Here is a 16,229-nt window from a genome sequence, read left to right on the forward strand (position 1 = left end):
AAAGCATGTGTAGAGCAGCTATAGGACTGGAAGGATTGGGGAGGAACCCCAGATTAAAACAAAAAAACACTGACCCAGTTTTTAGCGTCAGGAAGGGCACTCACTGAAGACAATGCTCTCAGTGTTTATGAAACTGGAGAAATACAAGTCACACAAACACTAAGCAAATGCTTGTATTAGTGAGCTTTGAGGAGACGAGTTTCATCACTGAAAACCATGGTTCTGTCGTGGCAGGGGCAGTGCTCTTCTGATGAGGGAAGTCAACAGACACAGAGCATGCACAACACAGTGAAACTAAGAGCTGCTGGCTTAGACAAAGCCTCCAGGGAGGAGAGAAGTGACCAGGCTCTGTCACACATGGTGGTTTCTCTGCCATTCAGTGCAGAGATCAAGATGCTAATGTCACCAAATGGCTTTAATAAGCACCCATGTTTGACACGTGTGTTACAGATTTCTATTGATTATACAAATCCAAAAGAATGTGTTCAAGATTGGTCATAAAAGATGATTCGAAGGAAGAATGGCAAAAACCGCTAGTGTATTACCAAGAAATATTCTATCTGGATCCACAACAGGTTCAGAGATTATTTTTTTCTATCAAAAAAGCCATTTCTTCTCAAAAACAAAAAAAAATCCTTTATCATTTGTTCTTAAAAACAAAAAATCCTTTGTTTTTAGTCTTGAGATGGCCACTATAATTCCTCCAACCCTTCTGCAGATATTTTCCTTTCAAAGCTTACATGACATTTTAAAAAACTGCCTTCAATTGCTACACAAAGTAAACAACACAGACTTAACCATCAACAAGTTGCTATTCAACCCTCCACAAACACCCTTGGACTTACAAGGCCTCTCTCACTAACACAAGAAACCTTCTACCTGGGATTACAGGACCAGGTCTATCCCATCCCAAGAATTCTCATTATAAAGAGCCAGAATTCACAAACTAGGAAGTGCTTAAAAAAAAAAAGCAGCTGCTCCTAGAAGATGCTGGTGCTGGCTGCTCATCATTGTTGACACACATAGGTGCTTGAGACATGAGCAAAGTCCAGAGCAGAGAAGCTGGAGACATGGGCAGGATAACCAGAAGTGAGGAACACCCACCCTCCTGGGGCTTCCAGAGGAGATAAAGCAAGAGCTACTGGAAGCTGGTTCTACTCCAAGCCTCCTCTAACCTCAATTTCCTACAGTGAGTGAGCCACCTGAGGATAATCCATGGCTTAGAACAGGTGACTGTGACCTGAGTGGGCCTCAGAAAGCAGCACACAGATGGACCATGAGTAGCATCCAGCACCCAGGTGAACAAAGATCACTACATAATATGGAAACATACAGGACAAGGAACAAGGTGGTCACAGGGTGTTTATTGGTTCTTCAATGACAACATGAGATATTTTATGATCTGGCATCCAAAAGGAATCCTGGGAAGGGGGCACCTGGATTTGAACCAGGGACCTCTTGATCTGCAGTCAAATGCTCTACCCCTGAGCTATACCCCCACCTGTCTGTAAATGTCTCACAGACACTCAGATCTTGCATGGCCACTCCCTGGCAATTAACATCACAGGTACACTATGCCATCATATTCTTCCTCTTATGAGGCCCAGCCCTGAGCTGTCTCTGCACACGAGTGTCTCAGGAATGGCTAGCATCCTCCTGCCTTGGACCCCAGCTGAAGCAGGGGCATTAAATTCAGGAGGTCTGCTGCTACAGCCCTCTTCAACCCATCCAAAGGAGCTATATGAAAATACACTGGCTGCTTAGCTGACCTTGGGAGGTGAGTGGGAGGCAGAAGTAGACAAAAGGGAAAGTTCTCTGTCCACTGAGAACTCCGTGGTCAGACTCTCTGGGAGGGACCCAGGGTCTGATGTGTCTCTACAATCTCTGTGTACAATTCTGACCTACACACTAATAGGTGTTATTCCCCTTTTCTCTGCCTTTTTGTGCTGTAGATGTGAAATAAAAAGACAGTGATTAAATTAAGAACAAATCAATCACTCCTGCTTAATGACCAAGTCCACAATGATGACAAGGGACCTTTGGAGACTTTGGTGTCTGAAGCATGGCACAGGACAGTGGTTGCTAACATGTGATCAGCAAGTGACAGAGTCTTGGAGCAGGGCTTGATTGACAAAGAGCCTCTGATTTTCACCCTTGTACCTGTGTAGACTCCCTCACTGGCACAGGCCACTTGCACTGCCTCACCCAGGGATGTAGTTAGGACACATGGAACTTCTGATCTCCAAGGTCCTCGAGGACCTGAAACACCTCCTTCAGACAGGACTCTCTCAGGCGTAAATTACCATGTCTTTCCCACAGACCTACCTCAAGACACCCAGAATCCATGTGTGCCCAGCACACTGAAGCCTTTGCTACTCAGCAATGTGTGGTAAGATGTTTTTTCTCTTTTGGATTTTGTGCTCTTTTGAGGGTCCTGCAACCCAGCTCCCAGGTAAATTTACGCAGTGTCTTATTTTTAGTTATGAATGCCAGGCCTCAGCTTGGCTTGTTGCTTGTCAGCTTTTCTTAAGTCACCCGATTTACCTTTGCCCTCTGGACTTTTATGTTTCTTGCTTCTGTGTATCTTACTTTCCTCCTTACTCCATGGCTGCTTGGGTGGCCCCTGGCGTCCTCTCTTTGTTCTCGTTCTCTTTACTCCATGTTTCTCATAGTTATCCTCTCTGCCTGCCAGCCTGGCCTATCCTTGATCCTGCCTCACTCTTGGCCATTCAGCTCTTTATTAGGACCTCCAGGTGTATTAGACAGGCACAGAAACACAACTTGACAGAGTTAAACAAATGCAGTATAAACAAAAGTCACACACCTTAAAATAATATTCCCCAACAGCAGTATGTGGCCTCAGGTGGAGACCCACTGTGCAGGGCTGGAGTCCTGCTCTACTTCCCTCCTGTGGTTTTGCCTCCAAGTTCCCCACCCTGGCTGTTCTCTCCCCACTGCTGTGTAATATTACTTTAACTAAGCAATGATGTGTTGCATTTGATTGTGTTGTGGAATATTCTTTTAACCATGTAAAGGTTGTTGCATTTGTTTGAGTTGCATTTAACTAGGCAAAGATGTGTTGCATTTGTGGTGCATTTGTTTAATTACGTAAAGATGTGTTTATGTTTTAGCTTACCTGCCTAAGGCACCTGATTAGTCTAATAAAAACCTGAGTGTCCAATAGCTAGGAAGAGGAGGGCTGGGTGAGGCTGGTGAGCAGAGAGAATAAATAGAAGAAGGCGAGAGGAGAGGACAGGGGAGAAAGAGAGGGAGACCCCCAGAGCCAGTCATCCAGGAAGCCTGCACCAGACAGAGTAAGAAAGGAAGTAGGACATACAAAATGAAAGAAAATTAAAAACCTAGAAGCAAAAGGCAAATGAAAAGGCAGGTTCAAATAAGTTCTAGGAAGCAGCTGGGATGAGCATGAGATAAGGCTGAGCATTCATAGCTAACAATAAGTCTCCCAAACTTTGTCCCCTGGAGAAGGAGAAAGGGTCACCATCCCCTGAGCAAATTGAGAACATGGGAAGAGGGGGGAGGAAGCTACGAGAGTGAGAAGGGAAGAAAAGGAAGGATGCAGAGGTCATGAGGGAGCAGAAATTTTGAGTCAGGTGTAGATTAGAAGAAAGGACATATGACAGGTAGGATTTTAGTTGGGGGGTGGTAGAGGAGGAAGGGAGGGAGAAGGGAACTGGGATCATCATGAAATTCAATCTTGTTTGTAATTCAAATATATAAAAAATAAAAAATTTAAAAAAAGAATAAGTCTCCATGTCATGATTTGGGGACTGGCAGCCAAAAGAAAGCCTGCTACACTCCACCCGGCTCTGACCCTCAGCAGAAGCTTGTATTGTGAAATCATTTCTGGGCTTTTCACCCTCTGCTCTCCTGCCTCATCATTTTCTGCTCCTATATTTGAAAGAAAAATCTCAAAATCAGAGAGATTTTAGCCCCATGCTTGACCTAATCTATCATCTCAGCATCAGCAGGGACCAGGTAGTCAGAGCTCAGCCCACAGCCTGCACTGAAGTGGCTTCAGGTATTGCTGACCTGAGGACCCTTTCTCAGGAAGCATCACAGTGAGGGTAAAAGACCACACCGAGGCCAAGGATGTAAGAGAGGACAGCAGCCAGAGGATGCAGAGTGTGGAGACAGAATGAGAGAGGAAACCAGGGAGGCTATAGCAAACTTTTGTGATTGACCTAAGATGATCAGGACAATCACAGAATGCTTCTTCTTGGGAAAACATTCATTCACATTCTATCTAGTAAACATACCTCCACTGTAGATTTCATCCATAGAACAAGACTTTCCCAAAGAGGTAAAACCATTACATCAACACCAGGCTCAGGAGCCTCATGGGTGAATTCCTACAAATATGTAAGCAAATAACATGAACAGAAGATTACCACAGCTCAATGCACTGTGGAGTCAGCACAACCTTAATATACAGTTTACAGAGAGGCTGTGTGTGTGTGCCTTTGTATTGTGTGTGTGTGTGTGTGTGTGTGTGTTTGTGTGTGTGTGTGATTCTCCAGATGAGCTAATGGTTTTTAGATAAATGTTTTCATGGTCCTAGAAATAGAAAGCATGCAGTTAGAATTTGGTGACTACTAACCATCAACTTTCCCCAGGGTTTCACAGGAATATTCCAGAAGACTTCTGGATTCAGCATTGGATCTTCTGAGCCACTGTCACTCACTGCAGAAAATTATCCCATGAAAGGCTCTTGTGAGACAAGGAACTTGTCTTTCAACATCCTCCAAAACTCCACAGGAGTCTGTCACTGATGTGGCAATTCACACAAGAGACAAGGACACTGTGCCCCCAGCACTGTGCCGATTTAATTCTGTGTTTGGTTTACAAAATGTCGGTCCCTCTGTAGAAAGAACTGAGGCCATCAGAACAGTGCATAGTGTATGGGTGTCTGCATGTCCTCTCTCTGTCTTCAGTAAAAACATCAGGCAGCTTCCCATGGTATGTACCAGAGATCCAACACGGTGAGGCTGTGCTTGGGCCTTCACCCTGAACTATAGCAACAGCTGCTAAGAAAGTCGGGGTCTTTGGTGGGAAGTTTGTTACAAGGAGTGACATTTAAAACATGGTCACATGGGTGCCACAGCACAGATGTTAAGCCTTTAGAACACATGCCAGTCAGGAGCCACCACAGGCTGTGAACCAGACCCATGAGCATTACCCCTGTGATCTATGGAATCCATATGATCTGTGTCACCTCTGGCAGCCTGGGATCCCAAATCACCAGCTCTGTTGAGCCAATTGGATGTACCATACCAGTACCCCCCACTCCATTTTCTTTAGGGGCCTCTGCCTGCTGCCCACTGCATCTGTGTGTTGACATCCATACTCTGGCTGAGAACCACTGATGGTTATTTATAATTAAACACTGCATTTCTAGGTTTGGAGAACTCACTCTGTGTTCTAAAAATGCTGAGGACTTGATGACTTTGAAGACTTGAGATACAATGAACATATATACACGACCAGCTGTCACATTTTACACTAGTGAGGAGTCTGATGGGTGATAGCAGAGACCTGCCATCACTGAGTGAATCCAAAGCCATCTGACACAAAAAAAGTAGGTCTATACCATGAATATGGTCATGTAGGTTCCAAAAATCACATGGAAAGGGGGCACCTGGATTTGAACCAGGGACCTCTTGATCTGCAGTCAAATGCTCTACCCCTGAGCTATACCCCCACCTGTCTATAAATGTCTCACAGGCCCTCAGAACCTGCATGGCCACTCCCTGGCTCTTAGCATCACAGGTGCACTTGCCAGTGCTCTGCCATCATCTGCTTCCTCCTATGAGGCCCAGCCCTGAGCTGTCTCTGCACATGACTGCCATGTCCTCAGGAATGACCAGCATCCTCCTGCTTTAGATGAGGCAGGAGCATTAAATTCAGGAGGCCTGCTGCTACAGCCTTCTTCAACCCATCCAATGGAGCCATATGCAAATACACTGCCTGCTTAGATGTCCTTTGGATGTGAGTGGGAGGCAGGAGTAGGCAAAGGGGAAGTTTTCTGTCCACCCAGAACTCCTTGGTCAGACTCTCTGGGAGGCACCCAGTGTCTGTTGTGTCTCTACAATCTCTGTGTACAATTCTGACTGACACACTATCGGGTGTAATTCTTCCCAGAGCTATACCCCACTGGTACCAGTGCACCCACTTAATAAACTTCATTATTAAGTTTATGGTGGTGAAATGTTCTAATTACAAAGTTAAATTAAAGATCCCCTCAGACTACTTTCCAGGACCAGCCAAGCCTGACTGGTGAGATGCCCTCCTCAGCTCTGGAGTTTTCAGGCCCATACTTTTTCTTTGAATTTTTATTGATTCTTTTCTCATACAACGCATCCCAACCTCAGCCTCCCATCCCTCCAATGCTGCCAGTCACCCCTCATGCTCCTCACTCCACTCAAGAACCACTGCTCCTCCATTTCCCTTCAGAAAAGAGCAGAACTTCTGGTGATATCAACAAACACCGCACAATGAGATGCAAGAAGACTAGACAACCCAATAAGAAAAAAGGTACTGAGAGCATGGAAAAGAGTGAAAGACATCTTCACTCCCACTATTAGGAGTCCCACAAAAACCCCAAGCTAAACAACCATATATACACTGGACCTAGACAGTTCCCTGCAGGTACCATGATTGCCTCTTCAGTCTCTGGGAGCCCCATGAGCCCAGCTTAGTTGATGCTGTAGGCCATGTTCTTCTAGTGTACTCCACCCATCTGAATCGGGAAAAGCTCACATGGGAAATGCCCACCCTCCACTGCCAGCCCAGTTCTGGGCTTTGTCTTCTTATTTCTGACCACATGTTCAGGAGAGAGCATGGAGGAAGATAATTTATGGTATGTCTTATATTTATGGTGCCTGCACACTGGCTGTAAGGCTACAGTGCCTGGAAAGTTCAGAAGAATTCTATATCATGTCCTTGCCTTCTCTTTAAAGCCTGCACAGCCATAGAAACTAGATATATACAACAATAATGGAGACATTTAATAGGAGTAGGAGGGACATTGAGCATGTAACAAGAGGCCGCCATCCATCCACATAATGAGATGGTCTGCAGCTCCCAGCTCTGTTTAGAACCAAAACTATAATAAACAGAAGATAAAATCATAAATTCAAGATAGGGGGCACCTGGATTTGAACCAGGGACCTCTTGATCTGCAGTCAAATGCTCTACCCCTGAGCTATACCCCCTCTCTGCCAGAAGTGTTTAATAAGTGCTTTTCAAGTTCATAGTCATGTTTAACATTCCTACAACTTATACTTTATATTGGACATTATGGCACCAATGTGTCCACAAACTCATCCCAGACAGGTGCCTCTCCCGTCTGCTGTTGTCATGTCAGCTCCTCCCACACACATATCAGCATTTGGGAACAGCACAACTAGGGACAGAGAGACATAGCCATGCTAAAGGACATTAGATTTACATGCATGACTTCTTCAGTTATTCCCATGCCCTCAGTGTGAAGAGATCCTGCCTAACTTCTTTGGAGAACTATGTGGTCCCTGCATGTGACTTCAACTCTCCAGCCTATGGATGATCTCTGCGTTAGCCCCTGAGGGTGGCTTCTGAGTAGATGGTAAAGATGGCTCTTCAGGCCTGAGTTTGTCGTTGAGGAGCTATGACAGCACAGCAGGAGGACACAGAGGGTCAGGGAATGCTGAAGATGTGGTCTCTACCGTGGCCTTCAGGTCTATCACCACCACATAGACTCATTGCCGTATGTTTTCATCAACATATATGACACAATTCAATTATTGTGAAAGCTCATTATTAATGTAAAACATTATTGAGAAAGAGGCACAAGCCTCTACAAATTCTTCTCATTGCTCCTGTCACACAAAGGAAGCCATTCTCTCTTCTCTGTGCATTTACATAAAATACATACACCATGGTATGCCTTATTTAATCAGGTCTAGACATCAGTAACTAACTGGCTAATAGATGCAAAATGTATTTTCATGCTTCTTTAATTCTCTCTTTCCCATTAATTTCATGTCCCAACCTTTAGTTGGTTGACCGTCTATGTTTTTATCATGATGATTTGTTAACACTGTGTATGTTGAATGTGCATCATTCTAAACAGGAAGAAGTCATCTGGTAGAACTTTTGATATTCCTGAAGCTAATGTCAGCCTCATAGGTAAACTATGTCAATTCCTTTACATGTGTACATTTCCCACAGATCTTAGGTTCTCTATGAAATACTTTAAGAACAATTTTCCATACATAGGTCATCAGATAGTGAACATTTCTACTTTGTCTTCCAGGAGTGACCTGGGCTCCTGATCCTTTTGTTCTGGTTGACCCTAAAGGTCTGTTGGATGAGAAAGGCCCTGTGACTTCCTTCATCTTCACCGTGAGATGCTTCTTTACCACCATCTCTTCTGTGTGGAAGTCTCTCTTTCCCAGATTCCAAGTTCTCTAATGTTTCTTAACAAAATGGCATTTCTTCTTTTGGGAGATGAACTCTTCTTGTGAGAGGTAATTGGAAGTAAAATTTCTAACCTTTGTGTCCATCATGTGACCTATAATTCTTCCCACACTCTATGCTGAGAATCTGGACATTTAATTTAAAGATTTTTCATGAAATAATGTGGCTTTGGAATGAGAACAACCCCTATAGCTTCATAGTTTGGTTTGTACTTGGGGACTGTTTAGGAAGGGTTGGGAGGTGTGGACTGTTGGAGGAGATGTATCACTGGAAGGGGGCTTTATGGTTTCAAAATCCCAGATCAGGCCCAATGTTACTCTCTGCTTACTTCTTGTGGATCAGCTGTTAACTGTCAGTTATTGCCTCTGTGGGATGCCTTTCTAATGGAACCACGATTCCCACCATGGTGATCATGGACTATCCTCAGAAATTGTAAGCAATCCCCCTCAATAAATGCTTTCTTTACAAGTTGCATTGATCTTGGTGTTTTCATGGCACTAGAACAGTATAGTAACTATAGGTAACACTATAATAACACATAATAGTAAGTGAGCAATTGATATCAGGGCCTGAGTTGTTGCAATGACATACTTGACCATGCTGCTTGTTGGAGGATTATGGAAGAAGAAGGGACTTTGGTTTAGAAAAGCAGATGAATGGGTTAAGTAGAGCTTAATATGCCATGCTAATAGGAGCTTGAGAAACGGTGCTCAGAGCAATGTGGTTGTAGAGGTCCAGCTCAAACAGCTTTCGAGAGGAAGAAACTTATCATGATGTTTTGGCAAAGAATGTGGCTGCTTATCCTTGCCTTGAAAATCTGATAGAGGCTATAAATTGTAGAGTTTTGGACTAATGTTGTCAGAGGAGATTCCAAGACAGCCTGTTGTTGACTGTGTCATGTGGTATTGCTCATCACTCATCACAAATCTACAATGAAAAGGAGCAAGAAAGGCAAAGCAAAATACAAAATGCATGACACTGTTTCTTTGGTGTCATCCATCACCTTTGGCTCTTACCACCTTTCTGCCTCTTCTTCAACACAGAACCCTGAGACTTGAGTGGAAGGGTTTGATGAAGACATCCCATTTAGGACTGAGTGCTGCAAAGTTTCTCATTCTCTGTACATTGTCCAGTTGTTGGTCTCTGGGTTAATTTCCATCTATTATGAGGAGAAGCTTTTCCTATGTGGATTGAGCAAAGCACTGATGCGTCATTAGGAGTCATTTTATTGCTATGTTCATTTAGCAAAAGAAAATCTTAGTGGATTTTCTCCAAGGGCCCATGCCCTAGTTAGTCTCAGATTCATGGTCATTTTACATTGTCAGATAGGTGTTCCATTTCATGCAATGGGGGATAAACCCAATTTTTTAAAAGCTGTGGTTATGCTTGGTGGTGGTGACACACACCTTTAGTCCCAGCATGCTGGAGGCTGAAGCAGGTGGGTCTATGAGTTCCAAGCCATCCTGGTCTAAAGTGAAAGTTCCAGTACAGCCAGGACTACACAGAGAAATCCTGTCTCAAAAAAAAACAAATAATAATGATAATAAATTAAAGTTGGGATTACTCCCGTAACATTCATGTCAATATTGAACCAGTGTGTCTTAGAAGCAGATGAGTGTTATTGGTAACAGGGAATTATCTGGGTGATATTACCTATCTCCTCTGATAATGTGTGGACCTTCCAGCACCATGAGTATTTCTCAATATGGATGAGGAAGTTGAGCACTAGCTTAGCTTCTCCATGTTTACAACATAAATAAGTGTTGGCTTCAGAGAATCAGTCATCCCCAAGATGCAGCAATCCCATCTTTAAGTATCTATCCAAAGGACTCTCCCTTGTACTGAAAAGGTACTTACTCATCCATTTTCATTGCTGCCCTGTTCATAAGGAAACATGCTGGACACCCATCAACTGATCATTGGATATTGAAAGTGTAGGACATGTACACAATGGACTATCATTCAGACATTAAGAAAAATGAAGATTTCAAAATTTCAGGAAAATGGATGGAGCTAGAAACAATCATCCTGAATGAGGTTCAAATAATCAAAAATCAAATATTGGATTTTTCTCTTATATGTGGATATAAGCTTTTAAACATTTGATCTGTGAGTTACATCTGAAATAACCACAGAGGTTAGGTACCTATTAAGAAACCATGTGGTAGGAGAGGATCATCAAAAGAAGGGAAAAGAGCATATAGCACTATGGAGAGGTAATGGGAAATTAGAATAGAAGATTTAACCAGGAAGGGGGATGGGAGAGAAGGGAAAGAGAAGTACTATGGGGAGAGATAATTAGCACTGGCCTTTGAAAACTGATGTGGAAGCCTACTTCAATAGAGGTTCCCTAAAATATATACCTATATCACATGAATTTAAATGCTACCAAATAAAACCTCCAGGGCCAGGAATCTGTTATACCTGGCTGAATTGGTAGCCAAGTGGACTCCCCCATAAGCAACACCATCTATTCACAACCTACCTGATGGTAAGACCCTATAGCTGAAGGGAATAATGATTCTTTGAAAATATTTTCATCAGTTTTTGTGAATTTCATACAATGTATTTTAATCATATTCACCTTCAATGCCTTCTTTTACCTCCTCTTCACAGATCCATCCCACATTTACATCCCCAGCTTTGTGTCCCCCAATTTTTACTATCCCCACACTTCTGGGTGTGGAGCCATCCAATGGAATATTGTTGACATACCATGAGTCACCCCATTTAAAAAACTGTTCTCTCTCCTCATAAACCATTAATTGCTGAAGACCCAATCCTTTGAGCTTGGCTTTACAGGTGGGGCTGTAGGAGGAGCTGAATGTAGGCTTCTGGGCATCAGTGCTTCTGTCCCAGCTGTGAATTAGGATAGGAGGGAACAGGACATGAGGAGGCGGGAGACAGGTGTGCAGTTGGCTCAGGGCTGGGCCTCAAAGGAGAAAGCAGATGACAGCAGAATACTAGCAAGTACACATTTCAGGGAGTGGACATACAGGTTCAAAGATGTCTATTAGAGATACATGAATCAGATGGGGGTATAGCTCAGGGGTAGAGCATTTGACTGCAGATCAAGAGGTCCCTGGTTCAAATCCAGGTGCCCCCTTCCTAGTGTATCTTTTAGATACAACAGAAAAAAATTTGAAGTACTGGTTAACATAGAGACAACCAATGTACTGTGTTCCCTGTGTCCTGGATTCTGCTCAGGCCTGGTCCCTGGTCTCCTCTCTGAGAGGAGCTAGTCCTGGACTCACTGTGAGACCCATTCAGGTCACACACATGTTGTGGTACAGGCTTGCCCTCCAAGACTGCACAGGGCTCAGTCAGTGCAGGAAGTCAGCAGGGAGGAGTCCTATGAAGTTGAGGAGTGGGATTCTTACTCTGGCAACTTTCCATATTCAACCCCTTGGGAAGGCCCTGCTGAACCCCCAGAAAGGGTGTGCCTTGCATGCTACTCCCCTATAGCCTGTGCCTCAGCTCCTGCTCCTTCTGAGGAAAGACTTGATCCATGAGTTTGTCTCCTATTGAGACTGAGACTCTGAGGAAAAGGAAAATGCTGACCTCCCTTTGTGTCCTCAGCATGGCTCATAGTGACCAGACCTTAAGAAGCTCCATGGGTGTTTGTTGAGTGAATAAATGATGTAAAGGGCAGCCTTCTGATATCTTGGAGGACAGGTAAAGTTCTCTCTGGGCTACAGCTTTGGTCCATTGAAAACCCAGACCCATCTTGTTTTGGTCCTTTACAGAAACTTATGTGTGAACTCAAGGAGAACACCACAGCTAAGTGTCCTTTCCAGGGCCAAAGATCATGTCTTAGCACCCCTCAGAGAGAGAGGTCATTGAGATGGCTGCCTAAGTGTGGAGAGGGGAAAGGAGGAAGGCAGACTTCAATAGAACAATCTTTCAGGCCAAGATCATTAGGAGGAACCAGTAGATCGTGAACACGTAGGGAGCCTTGGTGTGATGCCAGGGTGAAAGAGGTGCTAATGAGAGGTTACCTTACCTACAAGTGGGGGTATATCTCAGGGGTAGAGCATTTGACTGCAGATCAAGAGGTCCCTGGTTCAAATCCAGGTACCCCCTTACTTAAGTATGATTTTGGTAGTTAATTTACCACATTAACCATGGGGAGGACCTCAGTGAGGCACGGAGATCTCCATTAGTTGAGGTGTCTTGAATAAACTTGAAAGCCTCCCTCTCTGGGCTCCATAATGCAGTAATTTGGTGTCCCAAATGAGGGGAGCTTAGTCTCTTAACAGAAATTTCACCCAAGGGCCCAAACACTCATGACTGACTCCACACTACCCCATTAGCACAATGACCAGAAACTAAAAATTACAGAAGGACAAAATACAAGAAAATTTATCACAAAGGAAGGAAGATGTGGGCTTCACTCAGATTTTGCAAGTACTCAGCACAATGGATAGAAAAATGAAGTATCGAATGTCAAAGAAATCTAACATCAAAGGGAATGTCTTAAAAACCCAGGCTACAAGGAGCAGGTGATGTATAGAAATTATCAAGGTAGTTAACCTTTCAGCAGCAGGTTTTGACACTAGGAGACAATAAGAAACGTGTTTGGGGCCCCAGCACACCTTGGACCAACAACTGAAAGGGATGTGTCCCAGGCCTAGAGCTGGATGTTTTATTTGGCTTCTCAGATGAACATAATCCCCTACGTAGGGCAATTCCAATTAAACTCTGGTGTCCCAGTGACCCTCCTCCAGGACAATATGGGCCATTGTCATTGCTCTCAGTTTACCACCAGAACTTGCTGAGAAAACCCTGTGTGTGGTGTATTAGTCACAGGACATGGGGACCAAGCTGTTACTGACCAAGAAGCTTCTTTCCTGTTGACTAACTTTTGTCACGCTGGAGGGTGTTACAAAGTCATCAACTGTCTCACCCAGGTGTGGACTCTGTGAACTGCAATAGTGACCTGATGGCAGTTTATGAGTGTAGCCACCCCCTTTTGTTGGATTTGTGGCCTGCTCCACACAAGGAAATAGATACGTGGTACTGCAAATCTAAGAACACATGGCAGGTAGATAAGGTAGGCCAGAAGCAAATGTTCTTGGTCCCCACTTGAGAATCCTTAAACCAGATTCTCTGGGAACAGGACCTGAGGATGACCTCTGTCTCTAAGACACTCTGGGGATGAGTTGGACCCATGGGTTATTTATGGCTATTAATTTTACATAAGCACTTCCATGCCATAGCTGTGGAAAACATTGGAGTAATCAGGCCCAAATAAGACAAGGCTCATAATGACCAAGCCATAGGCAGAGTTCACATTTAGGAGTAAGGGCCCATTGTACCTGCCTTCTTGAGCAGGGATGGAGCAGCCTCCTTTGTCTCTCTTCTTCCTCCCTCTTAGTCTCCATTTGCTGAATCATTTGATGTATCAATCAGATAGTCTATGGTCTCAGAAGCATAACCTGGACAGTGATGTGCCCGGCAGCATACAGTCTTGAGTCTGGGATTGCCTGACATGTAGGCAATTGCTCTGACCGTGAGTTTTGCTCTTGTCCCTGTGTAGACTCTCCTCATTACCACATCCCTGCACTGCCTCACCCAAGGACATAATATGCTACGTGACTCTCATCTCCTGTGCCCTGGGGAACCAGACTCAGAAGTAGTATTAAGAAGAGATTAGGACACTGTAATCTCCCTACACTGGTGTGTGTGTGTGTGTGTGTGTGTGTGTGTGTGTGTGTGTGTGTGTGTTCGTGCGTGCGTGTGTGTGTGTGTGTGTGTGTGTGTGTGTGTGTGTGTGTGTGTACATACATGGTGTATGCATCTGTACATGAAGGTGTATACATGCTATGGAACATGTGGGTAGGTCAGAGGAAAGCCTGGGGGATCAGACCTCACCTTCTGCTTTATTTGAAGCAGAGTCCCTCTTATTGCTTGAAACTAAGATACATGTTCCAATCTCACCAGCCAGGAGCTTCCAGAAAGATCCTCTTGACTCCAGTGCCCATATTTCTTGTTGTTGTTTTTCAAGACAGGGTTTCTCTGTAGCTTTGGAGGCTGTCCTGGAACTCGCTCAGTAGACCAGGCTGGTCTTGAACTCAGAGATCCTCCTGCCTCTGCCTCCCTAGTGCTGGGATCAAGAGGATGTGCCATGACAGCCCAGTTCAATTTGCAAATTTATGTGCGAGTGCTTGGATTACATGCACGTGCCTCACACATCTGAATCACATATATATTATATTCAGATTCTCCGTGTTGCGCTAATGCCTGCTGAGTCGTCTCACTAGACAGCATTGTAATGATTTGATTATTGTTTTCATGACATCTTAAGTCACTTTGCAAAAATAGCTGGGGCCTTTGCAGGGTGCTGGGAGTCTGCATGCTTCTCTGTCTTCAGCAAAGGCTGCAGGCTATGGAGCTGTCCATGGTATGCCTCGGCACTCCAGAGCTGTCAGGCTCTGCCTGGCCCTACAATGGCTATGTAGCAAATGCTGTGAAAACTTCGAATCTTTGGTGGGAATTTTGTTCTGAGGAGTCGAACTTAAAATACTGAAGCATGGCTGCCACCACAGGAATCCTGATCAATTATAAGAGGTGCCAGCCTGCAGCCACCATGGGATGTCCACCAGACCAATTATCAGCCTGGAATCCAGGCTGTGTGCTTCACCCCAATACCCCAGTACCCAGCTCTGGAGAATCAGCTGGAATTCTCCAGTTCAGGCAGAAAAATACCTTGCTCTTTACCACCCCCCATCTTTAGGGTCATTGTCCACTGCCCTCTCCAGTGGTTGTGCTGGCTTCCACACACAGTTCTAGATGCAGATAGATTCTTTCTACTGAAACTGCCATAGCCTAGGATAAAATGATAAAATGCCCAGGCAAGAGGTAAGTGAAAGAAGGGGTTTATGTTAGCTAACAATTTCAGCATAATTCCCATATTTCAGGGAGGTCAAATTTTAAGGAGTTAGTCACACCACATATACCATAACCACAGGAAAAAATAAATAAATGCACGCATGCTTGTTGGTGCTAAGCTCACTTTCTACATTCACACAATCCAGGATCCCTGCCTAGGCAATAGTTCTTGTCTCCATACGTCAATTGACTTAATCATCAAGACAATCCCCTACTGACAAGCACACAGGACAACCTGATCTAGACACTGTATCCTTCATTGAGGCTTTATTTCCAAGGTAATTCTTTCAAACTGACAATTGAAAGCAACTATCCCAGTGAGCATGAGGAAAGAATACAAATGGGAAGAACAAGTAGAGAGGACACAGCATAGGTCTGAGTTTATCTGTGTATACTGTACTAATGCACACTGGGGTTCCAGCCTTTGGCCCAGTGGGTAATTATAGTGTCACTGAGAATGTAGCCCACAGAAGTAAATAGGACATAGAAGCACTGGTTCTACAAACTTCAGCAAATGAAAACTTCCTAACTTCATGGGTGGTCTCCTAAGATGTGATAAGTCAGTAACCAGAATCCAACATAAATAAGGGGGCACCTGGATTTGAGCCAGGGATCTCTTGATCTGCAGTCAAATGCTCTACCCCTGAGCTATACCCTCACTGGGACCAGTGTACTCAGTTAATAAGTTTCACCCGAGTGGTGATATATTCTGACTATAAAGTTAAACTACAGGTTCTCTCAGTTCTGCTTTCCAGAAGCAGCCAGACCTGACTGGTGAGATGCCTTCCTCAGCTCAGCAGCTCTCTGGTTCCATCTTTTTTTCCTCTTTATTCTTATCTCATACAATACATCCTGACCAAAGT

The 16,229-nt window shown here is 44.2% G+C and overlaps 6 non-coding genes across 6 annotated transcripts; 2 read left to right on the forward strand and 4 right to left on the reverse strand.

Moving 5' to 3' along the window:
- Nucleotides 1–1,427: 1,427 nt before the first annotated feature.
- Nucleotides 1,428–1,499, reverse strand: Trnac-gca. The gene has a single exon. It is a non-coding gene; the product is annotated as a tRNA-Cys (tRNA).
- Nucleotides 1,500–5,647: 4,148 nt separating this feature from the next.
- On the reverse strand, nucleotides 5,648–5,719 carry Trnac-gca. The gene has a single exon. It is a non-coding gene; the product is annotated as a tRNA-Cys (tRNA).
- Nucleotides 5,720–7,160: 1,441 nt separating this feature from the next.
- On the reverse strand, nucleotides 7,161–7,232 carry Trnac-gca. Its single transcript has one exon. It is a non-coding gene; the product is annotated as a tRNA-Cys (tRNA).
- A 4,277-nt stretch (nucleotides 7,233–11,509) lies between these two features.
- Trnac-gca lies at nucleotides 11,510–11,581 on the forward strand. The gene has a single exon. It is a non-coding gene; the product is annotated as a tRNA-Cys (tRNA).
- A 905-nt stretch (nucleotides 11,582–12,486) lies between these two features.
- Trnac-gca lies at nucleotides 12,487–12,558 on the forward strand. The gene has a single exon. It is a non-coding gene; the product is annotated as a tRNA-Cys (tRNA).
- Nucleotides 12,559–15,952: 3,394 nt separating this feature from the next.
- On the reverse strand, nucleotides 15,953–16,024 carry Trnac-gca. Its single transcript has one exon. It is a non-coding gene; the product is annotated as a tRNA-Cys (tRNA).
- Between the last annotated feature and the right edge of the window lie 205 nt (nucleotides 16,025–16,229).

The sequence above is a fragment of the Cricetulus griseus genome, chromosome 8 (genome assembly GCF_003668045.3).
Source record: "Cricetulus griseus strain 17A/GY chromosome 8, alternate assembly CriGri-PICRH-1.0, whole genome shotgun sequence".
NCBI classification, from domain to species: domain Eukaryota; kingdom Metazoa; phylum Chordata; class Mammalia; order Rodentia; family Cricetidae; genus Cricetulus; species Cricetulus griseus.